At 45.5% G+C, this 15,021-nt stretch overlaps 1 long non-coding RNA gene across 1 annotated transcript; it reads right to left on the bottom strand.

The window, feature by feature from the left end:
- Positions 1 to 2,069: 2,069 nt before the first annotated feature.
- Positions 2,070 to 11,134, bottom strand: LOC148542681 (uncharacterized). The gene is made up of 3 exons (XR_015877699.1): positions 11,048 to 11,134; positions 5,263 to 5,336; positions 2,070 to 2,147 (listed from the first exon to the last, which is right to left on the bottom strand). It is a non-coding gene; the product is annotated as an uncharacterized LOC148542681 (long non-coding RNA).
- Positions 11,135 to 15,021: the final 3,887 nt, after the last annotated feature.

Genomic DNA, 15,021 nt, shown 5'->3' with positions numbered 1-15,021 from the left:
GGGTGCAATGTCACAGCCAGGGGAACCCTTTCACCAGGGACCCCCGGCCAAAGCATTACCCCATACCACTAGTCAGCCCAGGCCAGGGATCCCTGGGGAGCTGGTATACTGTAAAGACATTGTAAAGAAGGCATTCTGTAAGTGCCGGAAATACAAACATTCTGTTTATTACTTCACCCATTTACACTTAAGTCACGTAAGCAACACACATCAGGCTATTACACCAGATCAATTGGGTATGTATGCACTCCCTATATACCTTATTGTGGAAGTATCCCAAGGAGAGACCACCCTCCAATGTATTACCTCTGCTAGTACACTGCTGACTGACCATCTTAGACCATTGTACATTTGTATAATATGCAAAAGCCGCAGGAGGCGTCTTAAGTTAAAACTGCATGACCATCGGAGATCTGAGTAACCATCAGGTTACTCAGGGTGTCTGGGAAAATCATGCTGCCGGGACCAGTGAAGCCAGAAAACAGGACCGTCAAGTCCCCATTTTCTGGTTGGCCCATTGTTGATGCCCCCAAATGTCAACAGCATGTGGATCATTCTGCAGCATTTTGGGCACTGCAAAAGACACCACAGCCCTAGATCTCCACATGCACAGTGTGGTCTCTGCACATGCACAGATGTAACATCGGAGATATGTGTAACCATCGGGTGTATGTACATCTCTGAATTACCCCCATAGCTAATCTATGTTTGTTCTCTTAGTGAAATGGAACTCACAAATGCTTTCAACAGGACATTCTATTAGAAACGACAGATTAGACAACATTACAATTCGATTATTTAAAACGATGGTGTCAGGATTTGAGCACCAATATGAGGAGTCATACTACCAGTTAAGATTTGCAGTGCTGATAACAGTGGCGTGGGGTCTGACCAAGGAGTCTACTCACTAGGGACCCCCTCCAGGAAGTTTGGGCTTTGCTGCCCATGCAGTTGGCGGCCCTCTGTGTTGGCCTTAGCATGGCAGGCTGCAAGATAATCAGGAAGCAGGGTCTGATACACGGAGCGGATGCGTCAGAGCAAGAAGAAGCAAACAAATGGAAGTTTATAGTAACAAGCCGAGGTCAATAACATGTAGTCACTGATACATAGGCAAAGGATAACACAAACAGCAGGTCAGGGATAAGCTGGGACATACACATAGACCAGTGATAGAGACATAACTATAAAGCAGGAGTCTATGCCTGAATGCATAAGTAAAAGTAGCATCGAACCTGGCAAGTACCTGCCCTAGTCAGACACTGCCTGACTAATGCGAACTGTAAGTCAGTCATCTCTACTAGAAAGACTAGAGATCCGTAGGATCCCTCTGTGTTAGCCTACACTTGCACATGTATGGCCTTACAGTATACACTCGCATGCGCATTCTGTAGGAACTCTCCACCGATGTTAGGCTGCCGGTGAGGGGTAGAAAACCACCACTTAGCAGTAGGGTTTTCTCTCGGCATCCTGGATTGATGAGCAGCATACTGTACTTAATACTATTTTTTTAATAAATAGATCCCACAATCACAGAATTTGCCCTGATTTTATACATCCTTTAGGTTTTTCAAACTTTTTGATCCCAAATATACAAATTAGGGTTTTATACAATATAGGACTGTGGGCCTGATTCTGAGTTGTGAATTAAGAAAGAAAGAGAATCTTGGTAAACCCATGCTGCACGGCAGGAGGGGTAGATGTGACTGTAAGAGAGAGATATAGATATGAGAGGGGCATGTCCAAACACAGGTCTAATGTAAATTGCAGTGTATAAATAAATCTGTCCCGCATATGTGGGCTTCTGTACATACAACAGTAGCCAGTATTTACAGTACCCCACATGCAATAAAATGTATGTATTTGCACCCCTTGCATTGCTACATGGTTTGTCCAGGTGCACAGTTTCTTGGTCTTTCTTACTCTATTCCCAACTCAGAATCTATAACTATAACACAGGGAAAGGCTCTTATATCCTTTGGGCCCTAGATCATGCACTCTTCACTGTAGTCTTGGTAATAAGGTAAATGTGTTCACAGACATTTACCAACCTGGATATTATTCCTTTTAATATTGTTTTGCGATTTTCCAGCTTGGAAGTTTTGAGGTATCATAACTCCATCAGGAAAAGACATCACCAGCTGTGAGCTCTGTAAGAAACATAAATATTTAGAACTTTAATTGATATTATTTTTAGCCAAATCTACAAGTAGTCATTGCTGTTTATAATTCATCCCCTTTTTGGTATTACTAAGAAGAAGCAATCTATCATTACTAAATTACCATTTCCGTGCAGCAGTTACTGTATCAGAGGTAGGGTCACTAACACCTTGTTCCTCTGCTTCAGTTGAAGCTCTCTCAAGATGTTCTGTGAAACCGAAGGCAAGGTGATGGCTCGAACTTGATGACACCCCTACACTTATGCAGACTTAGCATTAATCTGCTAAAAGCTGGAAACCTCTCCCAAACAATTTCTCTAGAATTCCTGTAACAGAAAGCCACATCTCCAACTAAAGCCACCATATTCCAGAGAGATTACTAGAGGGAACAGGTTTGTTAATCACTATCCAAGGCCAACTCTGTACATTGGGCCTGAAGCAGATTTGGACACTATTTCAATGTTCATACAGTTAAGAGATAATCATTGGACTGCGCATGCGTCATAGCCGCAATGCCCATGACTGGTGATTGAATTGAGATCAAATGTGACTACAGTTGTAGTGAGGATTTTTTCTCCAGTTATTGACAGACAGGGACCATTTTGTGGGAGGTAGCAGAGAGCGTCGCCAAAAAATGTGGGCGTGTCATGACCGTTTTTAGGGCATGTATCTGCCTACATCTGCAATCCTGTAAACAGAAAATATTGTGCCAGTGTCTCAGTTCCCTTGCCCATTCTGTGCTACCATAGGGTTATAAGAAACAAAAATTTAAATAAGTATACGCTCTCTCAATTTAGCTCATTTTGGGCTCTATTTACTACAATCCGCATATTGAATGCGGATTGTAGTGTGATATTACCGAGTGAATTCGCATTGCGAATTCAGGCAATATCACAGGGATTTACTATAAATCCCTTGCAGGGACAGAGCTTGCGATAAAGCTCTGTACCTGCGGATCCCAGGGAGTAGAATTTTACTAATTCTACTCCAATTGCCCTGTAATAACTACAGGTGAAACTAAAATAATGTGAAAGGGGTGTGCAAACACGCTTTTTCACTTTATTTTAGTAAAAATAATGTTGATAAATAGAGCCCTTTGTTTCCAGTAAATTGTTATATTATTTCATTACTGCCTCATTCATACTTTTTAAGGTATTATAAAAATATCTACAGTGTTTGTAAGGTAGCACACCATGTAGTTCCTTCTCTTTTTTTATGATGAGAAATCTTCCACAATACTGAAATCTATCCCATTAATAACAGTATACTTTATATTGTCCTATGCATTATACATTCATTGTTGACTGCACTTTTTTGCATATGTTCTTTTGTGCACACTTAATATCTTTATTAGCGCCCAGGGCTCATTACCACTGTATACACTCATCAGATAATGGTTTTTCTAGTGTTACTGACCTCAACCCAATCACAGCCATGTTCCAAACTTTGGTAGATAGCATTGCCAGAAGAATGGAGGCTTTTACATCAGCAATGGGAGGACCTACTCTATATTAATGCCCTTGTTAAACAAGTCCACATGGGTGTGATGTTCCTTTGTCTATACATATTTTGGCCATTTAGTGTGACATTAATACATCAGCTCACCCACCCAAAAAAAAAATCCACCCACTTGACCAGACTAAACAAAAATGCAACACACAGACCAGATACTAATAACATGGGGCGGGTTGGCCAGGGTCATATGTGCCCGGTCTGGACTACCATTGAATGGCTACTCTGGTGGTCTAGCAGTGCAGTTGAAGATGACCATTGGAGCACGTGTGGCCCTCAGGAGTCAATAACGCTGCCACATAAGGTAATACTTGTGGCATGACAACCAATTCTTTCACCATGTCAGCGCTCTCTCTGATGTGCTGTACAATTAAATCATTAGAAGGCTCCCATATTATCTACAAGGAAGAATAAAAGGACACATAGGAAAACAGGGACAAGCTGCAGGAGAAGAGAGCAGTGATCAAGGAAATGAGAGAAAGAAGGACAGAGAAAGAGTGGAAGACTTAAAATATCCTGGTGAATGTACATGGAGAATTTTAATAGCCAATTTTTATTTTTACTGTTTAAAATAGCCTATTAGCTCTTATTCATATTTGTTGTCTATTTGCACAGTCATTTTCTTGTCTGGAATTTTCTGCCACCCTCTCTCCATATGGATCCTACCTTAGGGTGACGTTTGGGGAAAAGGAAGAAGGCACTAGTACCTGACCTGGAAATCAGGAAGAAAGATGTAGCTCAAAGTATCACAGTTTTAAGAAATAATAATGAAGCACTTGTTCAATGGGAGCATGAATTACACTCTGAGTGCATGGCATACTGTATATCACAAGTGCCTCGCTATGGGAAAAGCTACCCAAGCAGAACAAGTTGTAAGAGTAAGGTGTAGAAACACAGCTATAAAAGCAACACCAAAACTGAGGATCCAAAGGTCCAAACATAAAAGCAAGAAAGGAAGGTGAGATATGAGACCACCAGATGGAAAAGAGATAGTCATGAAGAAGTGGGAAGACCCAAAATAATGAAAGAGGGGTTTCAGCATGATAGGTCATCTCAAAGTACCTGGCCACAGTTAGTCTTGGGTGTCCAGTATGTTTCCAAAAGATAGTAATTGAGTAAGATTGATAGCAAGGATGTGTATGTCATACACTGATTTTGACTTGTTTTCTGGTTTAATGTGATGTTTTGATTTTTTTGACTGATATTTGTCTGTATCCCCCCCATGTTTTTTCTTTCCATTCTCTTTTTTCTGTACCCCTTCTTTTTTGTTTGAAAAAAAAGAACAAAAATTCAATAAAAATTATTGTTAAAAAAAAAAAAAATTGATAGCAAGGTTTAAAAAACTGTACAGCAAGGAAATGGTGAAGTCTGAAGACTTTTATTTCACAATAAGTATTTTTAGTTTGGACTTAAAATCTGAAGTAATGTTGGAACTTCTCATTTTCTCCTATAGCAAGGTGGAGATCGTTATCATATTCTTGTGGTGACGCCACAACCACAGCAATCTCCACCTCCTGCGCTAAGGCAATTTTATGACTTGGTCAAGGTATGAAAACGGGCTTTGAGAAATCAAATTGTTGATTCAATGATCTACCTGGGGAGGTATTGCAGAGCCATGTGCAACTTGTTGGTCTGTAGCTAGATTTACAATAGAGTAGGCGCTGTCTCCTGAAAGTAGAAAAAACATAAATAAAAGTCAACTACAATTAGTTCAATTTGATCTTACTGCAGATACGTTAAGGTCTATGAACTGTGCAGCTTTAGATTAGCACAACTTTATCTACCACAGTTTATAAAAGAAACATTAGAAAATGCATTGTGGAAATGCTATTAAAATACATGGAGCATTAGGCAACTATATAGCTCTAAGTCCATTAATACTTACATTGTTAAAGTGAACATTATTACCTTATAGTTATGTGTGTAAACCTTGGCTATGTGATAATACATGCCATACTACTGATTGCCTCTTAGCAATGGCATAATGGGCACTCTCTAGAATTGAACAAAAATGTAACAGATGAGTAGAGATGCATCATATATGACCTTGATGAAGGAAAATGTTTCTACTTACGAAAACTGTATTCATTTTGTCCCAGTGATACCAGTTTTATACGAGTGGCATAAACAAATAGATCAATATTGTAAATTAGCTGCTTTATCAGCAAAAAGAGATACTTCATCTAAGGGAAAATCAATAAACTGCTTGATGCATGCCACGAATGCCCACGGTACCAGTTTTAGTACCTGACTTTAGTACGCCCAAACACTCACCCCAAATGTAGTATATACCAATTATAAGGCCTCATGATAAAGGCACATATATATTTTGTCAAATGTAAGGCCTCATGATAAAGGCACATATATATTTTGTCAAATGTAAGGCCTCATGATAAAGGCACTTACATAAATGCATCCAAATTGAGAGCCAGCTTACCTGGGAGTCACCCCGGGGAACACCAACTAGCACTACTAGAGCGTTTGGGCGTAGGGTCCCCGTGGCTACTCTGGTTGGGCCTCCTCAGGGCATCACCACTTTATACACATAGTTACTTTTCACATCACCGTTTATGTTTGTTTTTTATTCATGTAATTTTTTCACATATATTTTAACCCCTTTTTCAACACTTATTAACTACTTGCACATATCTATACTTTACATTGCACTGTCACCCTTTTTCCATTTTTTGTGTGATGCCCTGGGGGGGTCCTGGGCTGGACATTTTGTGGGGTGCCCTGCACCCCGGACGTGAACCCCTTAGTGTTAGGGACTGCTAGTGACAGAGAAGCCGTGACGTGGTCTAGCAGCTTCCCATGTATTTGCAAATGCATGCAACCAGTATCTCTGAATTTCTACTACCATATAGTCTTCATATATTGTTGCAAGTATAATTCAGTGTGCTGAGGAACAATAGGGGGTAAAACCCACCCTTTTTCTACTTGGTATGACCCCTCCCTTTCATGCACCTGAAAAGTACTGCCAGATTGATTGAGCAGCTGCCATTTTTTGTTTGTCTTCCTATTACTGTGAAGAGACAAATAGTGCAAGTAGTGGCAGCAATAGCTGCAAGGCTGCCATATCACCTTATTCTGGGGCAAGACTTTTCCCTGTTCCGGGAAATACTACTTAACTGGATTGGTCCGGACATGCCAGTTACTCAATCCCCCAGAGAACGAAGTCGGGTACCAGGCTTCTGCTGCAAGCAGACCAGCGTTGCATTCCAGATGTGAGGAAGAAGGTTTGAAGAAAACAAGAACCTGGCCAGTTGGTGGCGAATATTAGTCTCCTCTGTTCAGGAATGTAACACTCCAGGACTTTGCTCGAGATCAATTAAATGATTATGTATTGGGAAGTGCTTATAAGAATTTTGCGAGAGTTAATGGAGTATGGAAGGCCAAGAGACCGGCTAATAGAAAGGGATCTGCTGTATAGGGTTGCAGTGGTACAAGAGAGGATAGTTAAACAGCTCTTGGTGCCACAGGAACACGTTCCGTTGGTGTTGGTTGCGGCCCATATACACCCTAAGTGAGGGCATTTGGTAGAGGAAAAAACTCTCAAATGGGTGCTCCAGAGATTTTATTGGCTGGATGGTGGTCAAGAAGTTTTGCCAAGTCTGCATTTTGCCAATGGACGGACCCTAAATCTGGTTACCAAGGTCCTCAGGTACTTCTTCCTATAATTCCAGGTCCATTAGTATGACAGCCCTTAAAGAAAGCACAGGGGCAGCAAAAAAGGGGTTACGGTGCCCAAGCCACCACATGCACCCTTAGTTCAGGTGTTAAGGTGCTTGTCCATGTACCCACAAAAGGGGGTAAATGGTTCGCAGGTGGGCAAGGCCCTTATGAGATAATAGAGGCCATAGAACCAGTAAGTTATCTAGTATGGCAATTGGGTAGACGACAAGTAGAGCAAGTTTACCATATCAACCAGATAAGCCCACAGGTAAAGGAAGCATTCACTCTGCAGAGGCTTCCATCACGATGGTTCTATCTCGGGTTGCGCAGATCCTTCCATCTTGAAGCCCCATCTCAACAGACCAAAGAGGGAGGTGATAGGAAAATCAAAACCAAGTCTGAGATACCAGTTTGCCAGAGCTGGAAAAACTAAGAGAGGGGGAGTTGAGAAAAGGGAAATATTTTCCAGGTAAAGAGTCAGCTTTGCCAAGTATGGCAAAGCTAAGGGGAAGGGCATGTGGCATTACCTAACGGTGTGAATGGTCATTCCTTTGCAAGCAAGTTTTTTACAATAAACATACATATAAATATCCCTAACAGACCGCACATATTATAGATAACATATGTATAAGTATGTATATGTGAATATATACAGTATATACAGTTAGCAGAGATGTGAAGATCTGGAAATAGCATAGTGTGCTATAGAACTGTAACATGTATCAGTAATTGGCTGTAAACAGGGCTGCCAAGAGAAATCTTGGGCCCCGGTACAGCAATTTCCCGGGGCCCCCACTGGAGGGGGTGTATCCACAGCATGTTGGGGGCAATGCTGCACCACATTCGGGGGCGTGTCTCGCACGTGAAGCAACCACTCACAGGAGCATGATAATAATGAAATGTTGAAATCTTGACCGTATATAGATCTAAACTCGAGATTAACATTTCATATATTCTTTTCTTCTTAGAGGCCCAGTTGTCTGCAGCTTTTCCATAATGAAAGTCTGTAGGATCTGGTCCTAGTGACATCAGCATCAGTTTATTTAGGGTGTTCTGCTTCATGCGATTCCTTACACAGGTTTTAATTAGTTTTAGAGTAGAAAATCTTTAGCACGGCCCAGATACTGCCAGATTGCTATTTGGACACAAGTACTTTTTTTTTTTTTTTAAGAGCTGACCAGATACTGCCCCACTTGCTTTTTGCACACCGATAGCCAGCCACACTTGCTAACCAGATAGAGATGGCAGCACTGCCCAGATACTACCCCATTTTCTGGCTGGAATGATAGCCAGCTCAAATACTGCCCCACTTGCTCGCTACACAGAAGGCAAAGAAACACACAACACGCAGCTGCAGAAACGCAGAGTGGATGCAGGCAGTCCACTCTCTTTACTATTCACCCGCGAGTCAGTGTAGAGCGACTTTCGGCAACGGCAACTTTCAAGTGACTTTTCGGGGGAATTTAGCTGGGCAAACCGCTTGAGAAATTAAGCATGGGGAGAACACGCATATACATACAGTATATCTAGTGTATTGCACTAGGAACCCACAGTAAACTGCTGGCTGATAATGACTAACAAATTGTAATGTTCTTGTAATGTTATCATATAGTTTATATAATCACAACAAATAATGATGATTTCACAAAGAAATCATGACAAAAAACGATGTATGGCTAATTAGCATGTTTAATAAGGATAAATTCATAGGGCCTGATTCAGAGCCGGACGCAATTAGCGCTCGCTCGTCCTGAAAATAGGGGTGGCTATTCAAATGAACCGTTCACTGATTGCGGTCTGTTCACGCCTTTAGGTGTGAACGAGCGAACAAAACTTGCGGTCGTTTTTTGGGAAACTACGCCCCTTGGCTGCTCGCATCCTACGTCATGTCCGCTATTTATTAGATTAATCGAGTACATCGACCAGGGTATGAGCTGCTCGCTATTCTTGTGGTTGGTTTTTGCTACCACAATTTTGCGAGCAGTTCTGGCTATAAAATAACCCAGTGACGTGGTCAATGACGCTGCTGTTTTAATTATGCACACCCATAAAACGCCCGTTTTGACCTTTAAGCACGCCTGCGATCGGATCTCCACTCCCCGTTTTCAAGCACCTTCCCCTGTTACCACCCACATACGCCTCTTTCTGTCACTGAAATTATCAGGCATTCGCTATTTTGCGAGCACATGAATTTCGGCCGCACTGACTGGTTCGCGCATGCGTATAATGATCCGTATGCATGCGCAGTTGGGCAAACATCGCTCGGAGCGAACGAGCGGCCGCTTACGAGTGGCTCTGAATCAGGCCCATAGTTTGCCTATTACCAGGGGCAGATCAAGAAAATATTGATGGGGGGGCACCATGATTATGGGGAGCGTGGTTGCAGGGGTGTGGCTAGGCATGGGAGTGGGGATGTGGCCCCACACGTCCACTGTGAAAACATAGGGGCATATCCAAGTAGCCACGGGAGTTCACCCCCTTTGAGTAATTGTCGGCCAAAAGTCCCGCAACGCGGGGTTAAGCTATTCAATTAAATAGCTTTTTCCCCGCGCCGTTAATTCGGGTCACGCGTGCGTGAAGACACTGATGCCACCAGACCTGCGGAATCAGTGTGTTTTTAATTCTTGCACAAGTCAGAATAGGCCGTTTTTCCACGGATATTACCTCGCTCCTCCATGAGGTGCGAGGTAAAGTCCAACAGCGTGGACTCGCATGCAGGGTCTCAGGGACTTCTGCGTGAGGAATCCCCACTAATTGAATCCCGACCAGCGTGAGAATTAGCCGCGGGATTGGATATGCCCCAAGGGTGTTCACCTTTGTTGTGCCAATTGTTATAGCAAATGAACTTATATTTTGAGTAGCTCTAGCGATTGATGTTAGTAAGTTGAAGTGCTGGGATGTAAATTTAAAGTAGATGGCCGCAACCATCACCCCAGCAGCAACCAGCTATAATACCCCTGCTTAGCACCTCAACTGGACCTAGAGACACCATGATCAGCCCTACCAACACTCCAGCAGCACCCAAAGTTACACTCCCACCCCTATGACCAATCAAAGCAGCACCCAGAGACACACTTATGCCCTCTACCAACACCCCAACAGCACCCAGTTGCCCTCCCCCCTTGACCAACACCCCAACACCAGCAGCAGTTACACCCCCCCACCTAACACCAGCAGCAGTTACACCCCCCACCTAACACCAGCAGCAGTTACACCCCCCCACCTAACACCAGCAGCAGTTACACCCCCCCACCTAACACCAGCAGCAGTTACACCCCTCCACCTAACACCAGCAGCAGTTACACCCCCCCACCTAACACCAGCAGCAGTTACACACCCCCACCTAACACCAGCAGCAGTTACACACCCCCACCTAACACCAGCAGCAGTTACACCCCCCCACCTAACACCAGCAGCAGTTACACCCCCCACCTAACACCAGCAGCAGTTACACCCCTCCACCTAACACCAGCAGCAGTTATACCCCCCCACCTAACACCAGCAGCAGTTACACCCCCCCACCTAACACCAGCAGCAGTAACACACTCCCACCCCTTTACCAACACCAATTACCCCCCTCTTACCAACACCCCAGCACCAGTTACATACTCCCCCCCCTTACCAAAACCCCAAAACCAGCACTTACAAACCTCCCCCCATACCAACACCAGCAGTACACTAGTTAAAAAAACATACTTCCTTACCTGATGCTGGTCTTCCAGTCCGGGTTGGCTCTGTAGGGCTAGGCTGTACTGCTCTCAGCCTCCCACACACATGTCACAACAAGCAGCCATGCCTGGGAACAGGAAGCTCCCATAGCAGAGCTTAAGGAGGCGGAGCTTCTCAGGCTCAGGACCTGAGCATGCTGCTGCTATTAATCCGGATAATCCAGCTATCTGTAGCCGCAGCTGCCCGGCTTCAATTACAAAAAATATGCCAGAAAATGACAGCCAGAACCCCCCCTCCCTCGCGTGATGATGTCATAATATCGGGCTCACGCAATTCAGGTCCGCAGTGGCGCGGCTACAGGCTGCATTGCAAGTGGGTGACACACACTGTTTGTGACAGACAGACTGTCACAAACAGTGTGTGTCACTCACTTGCAGTGCGGTTGTAACACCCCCAACTGCCGCCGGCGGAGGCAAATAAAGATAAAAAAATAGGCCCGGGTAATCTGTACCCGTTCCCCACATGCCGATGCCATAATCCTGACAGCCGGGATGCTGATCATAAGTATAGCAGGGCTTGTTAGGTCTTAGCCGCGGAAGGGGTGGGGGGTTAAAATTAGGCGGCGTCACGGGGGGTTAGGATTAGGCTATGGAAGGGGGAGGTTAGGGTTAGGTACCACAGGAGGTGGGTTAGGGTTAGTGTTAGGATGCAATAACAGAGCGTTAGGGTTAGGGGCACAATGGGGGACGGTTACCGCACAGAGTAATGTCCCTTACACAATATGCCACACAGAGTAATGCCCCATACATAATATGCCACACAGAGTAATGCCCCTTACACAATATGCCACACAGAGTAATGCCCCATACATAATATGCCACACAGAGTAATGCCCCTTACACAATATGCCACACAGAGTAATGCCCCATACATAATATGCCACACAGAGTAATGCCCCTTACACAATATGCCACACAGAGTAATGCCCCTTACAAATTATGCTGCACAGAGTAATGCCCCATACACAATATGCCACTATGCCACACAGAGTAATGCCCCATACATAATATGTCTCACAGAGTAATGCACCATGTGATATGATTGACCAGATATACAGCAGGGGCCAGAGATCAAAGTCAGGCACAGGCAGGGCCAGGGGCTGCAGCAGTAATCACAACCCAGGCAGTTGAACAAGTAGGGACTGGAGGGAGCTGATGAGTGAGTGGGGGCGGTGTGAGTATCCTGCAGTACTATGTGCGCCGCCGCCGCTGCCGCCGCCATGCCCCTGCATCAACTGACCCAAGTTCCCTGACATCCTGACACTCACCGCCGCCAAGCTGCTGCTGCTCTCCATGTCCTGGAGGGCTGCCTGCCGCTCCTTGCCTCTCCCTTGCGCACTCAGTGACGTCGTGGTAGGTGCTGCACTGTGGGAGGGGAGGGGAGGGAAGTGGCGGCGAACTGCCGCGGTGGGCTTGGGAGGCAGGCAATGGTTCCTTGAGTGTCATGCACTCACTGCCACTGTGCAGCCTCCTTCTTCCTCCACTCCAGAAAGCCATCCGCGGGTGAGAGCTGTGGCGCCGGTGGGCAAGAAGAAGGTTCCTCCAGCTCACTGATGGGGAGGGGACTCAGTGGTGCCCTCTAGGGGCCTGCGCTCTGGGCGACGGCTCTGTTAGCCCGCCCCTAGAACCGTCCCTGAACATGGCCTTACTGTGCTCGGCCTATGTTACTCCGCACCTTCTCTTCCCTGTCCCGCTTCTCCAGTCACAAGTGTCAGATATGAGCACATATGCATGTGGCCTGTTTTCTGGGCATGTGTACAAACAATTAGCATATATTACGCTATGCATACTGGCACAACTTCCAACTTGGCATCAGCCCCTAAGTCTGTATACATTTCTCAATACCTCTCAATGTTCCTCACTTTTTTAAAGTAAATAATATACACAGGTCACACTCCTAACCACCAGGTCCTGGAAAGAACATTATAACTTGCAGCAAATCAATAAGTTGCACGTTGTCTGCATGTACCTATAGAAAGCACCACTGAATGGTGGTTACTTTATGTACACTCACTGGTGAGTCATTACACATTGCCATAATGGGAGGGGGCAAGCTGCAATGATCATCATCATAAAGCAAGGGATGGGGCCACGATGATGCAAATCAACACGAATTGCATCATCAAGACTTCTTGACTCTCCACTTTCAGGAAATGAGCGATAGTGAGCAGCATGTGGGAGACTGGCCTACTTTCCCCAGAGTCTGGGAGAGCCCGACAAAATACGGGGGTCTCACAGACATTCCAGGAGAGTAAGGGCCCCATTTATTAACAAAGCTTAGTGGTCTATTTACTAAGCCTTGGATAGAGATAAAGTGAATGGAGATAAAGTACCAACCGACTAGGTCCTGTCATGTCATAGGCTGTGTTTGAAAAATGACAGTTAAGAGCTGGTTGGTTGGTACTTTATCTCCATCCAAGGCTTAAGGCTCATACACACTTAACGATACGCTCCTTGAGCAATATAGTTAAGTGTTTACCTTGAACTGCCGGGCTCTGTTGTTCCCGACATTGAGCATACACACTGAACGATATCATTCAGTGACGGCACTCTCTCTCATCTCCGTACTTGGACCACCTGATGATATCGTCAGGTTGCCTTGCAAGTACGGGCGATGAAAAACATCATTAACGATCCATGGGAGTGAGCATCATTAACGGTATCATGCATACACACTGGACAACATTGAATACGATCAACGATAATGATATCGTTATTGTCCATATCGTCCAATTTATCATCTAGTGTGTATGCGGCTTTAGTAAATAGACCTCTTAATACCAGCAGCATACTGGAATTCATCATTACTTACACCTCCGGCGAGGCCCAGCTATGTCCTCCTCGTCAGCGAGATCCTCTGCTCAGCTGCTAGCAGCTTAATGCTGCCAGTGATAGGCTTCTGTGTAATGCGCATGCGCATGTGTATGGCACTTTAACCCGGCATGGACCCAGCAATACCAGAAAGGTAGCCGGTAATGGGACTCGCATTGCTCTTGCCATCTAAAGATGGCAAGAGCGATGCAGTGAGATACAGCAGTTATCTGATACCACTTTTACAACTGTGTGCTGGGTCATACCTGGGATTTTGTTCAAGCACCCATCCCGAGTGTGACCCGCTGAGACCCCTTACAGACAGGCGGCCTGACCCGGCATTAGTTCTGATGTCATCAGCATCACATCTCCAAGCGCCGGCTCTTCCTATGTAGTGAACAGAGGCCATGATTCAGAGCCGGATGCTCTGACAGAGCGCTCGCTCTGAATCAGGGCCGGTCTTCTTTTTTTTTAGAACGGCCTCCTGGCCACTCGAATAGCTGTGGGTGACTACCCACAGCTATAGCAAGCGGCCATGATGATGGTCGCGATGGTCAAGACCATCGCGACCATCGGGCTTGCGACGAAACCCTTGTGGTAGGGTCTCGTTGCCGCAAGCCCCAGAGAGCTTTCGGCTCTAACAGAGCCGAAAGCTCTCCCACTGACATCACTTGTGATGTCAGCTTAATGCTGCCAGTGATAGGCTTCTGTGTAATGCGCATGCGCATGTGTATGGCACTTTAACCCGGCATGGACCCAGCAATACCGGAAAGGTAGCCGGTAATGGGACGTAGGCGTTCTCATGGGAACGCCTCCGTCTGGCCAGCCACCCCCACGGCCCGCCCACCAAAGGGGGCGTGCTGTCACTCAACATCGACAGCACGCCCCCTTTGGTACGAGACCCGGAGCGACAGATTGCCCGTCGCTAACCGGGTATCGTGCATGCGCATGACGGAGCCGGCTCCTTCGTGCGCATGCACTCTGGGCCACCATTGACCCGGTTGCGAGCGCTCACCGCTTGTGACCAGGTCTGAATCAGGCCCAGAACCCGGGTCGCATCGACACAGGTTACCCGTTCACACTGCATCAAGAGCAGGGTTGATCACGCATTAAACCCTTTTCATGACCAGGGTTGAAAT

This window comes from Taudactylus pleione, unplaced genomic scaffold (assembly GCF_031769625.1).
Source record: "Taudactylus pleione unplaced genomic scaffold, aTauple2 ptg000010l, whole genome shotgun sequence".
NCBI lineage: Eukaryota > Metazoa > Chordata > Amphibia > Anura > Myobatrachidae > Taudactylus > Taudactylus pleione.
The sequence above is the reverse complement of the archived record's forward strand: the minus strand, read 5'-3'. Positions and strand labels throughout refer to the sequence as shown.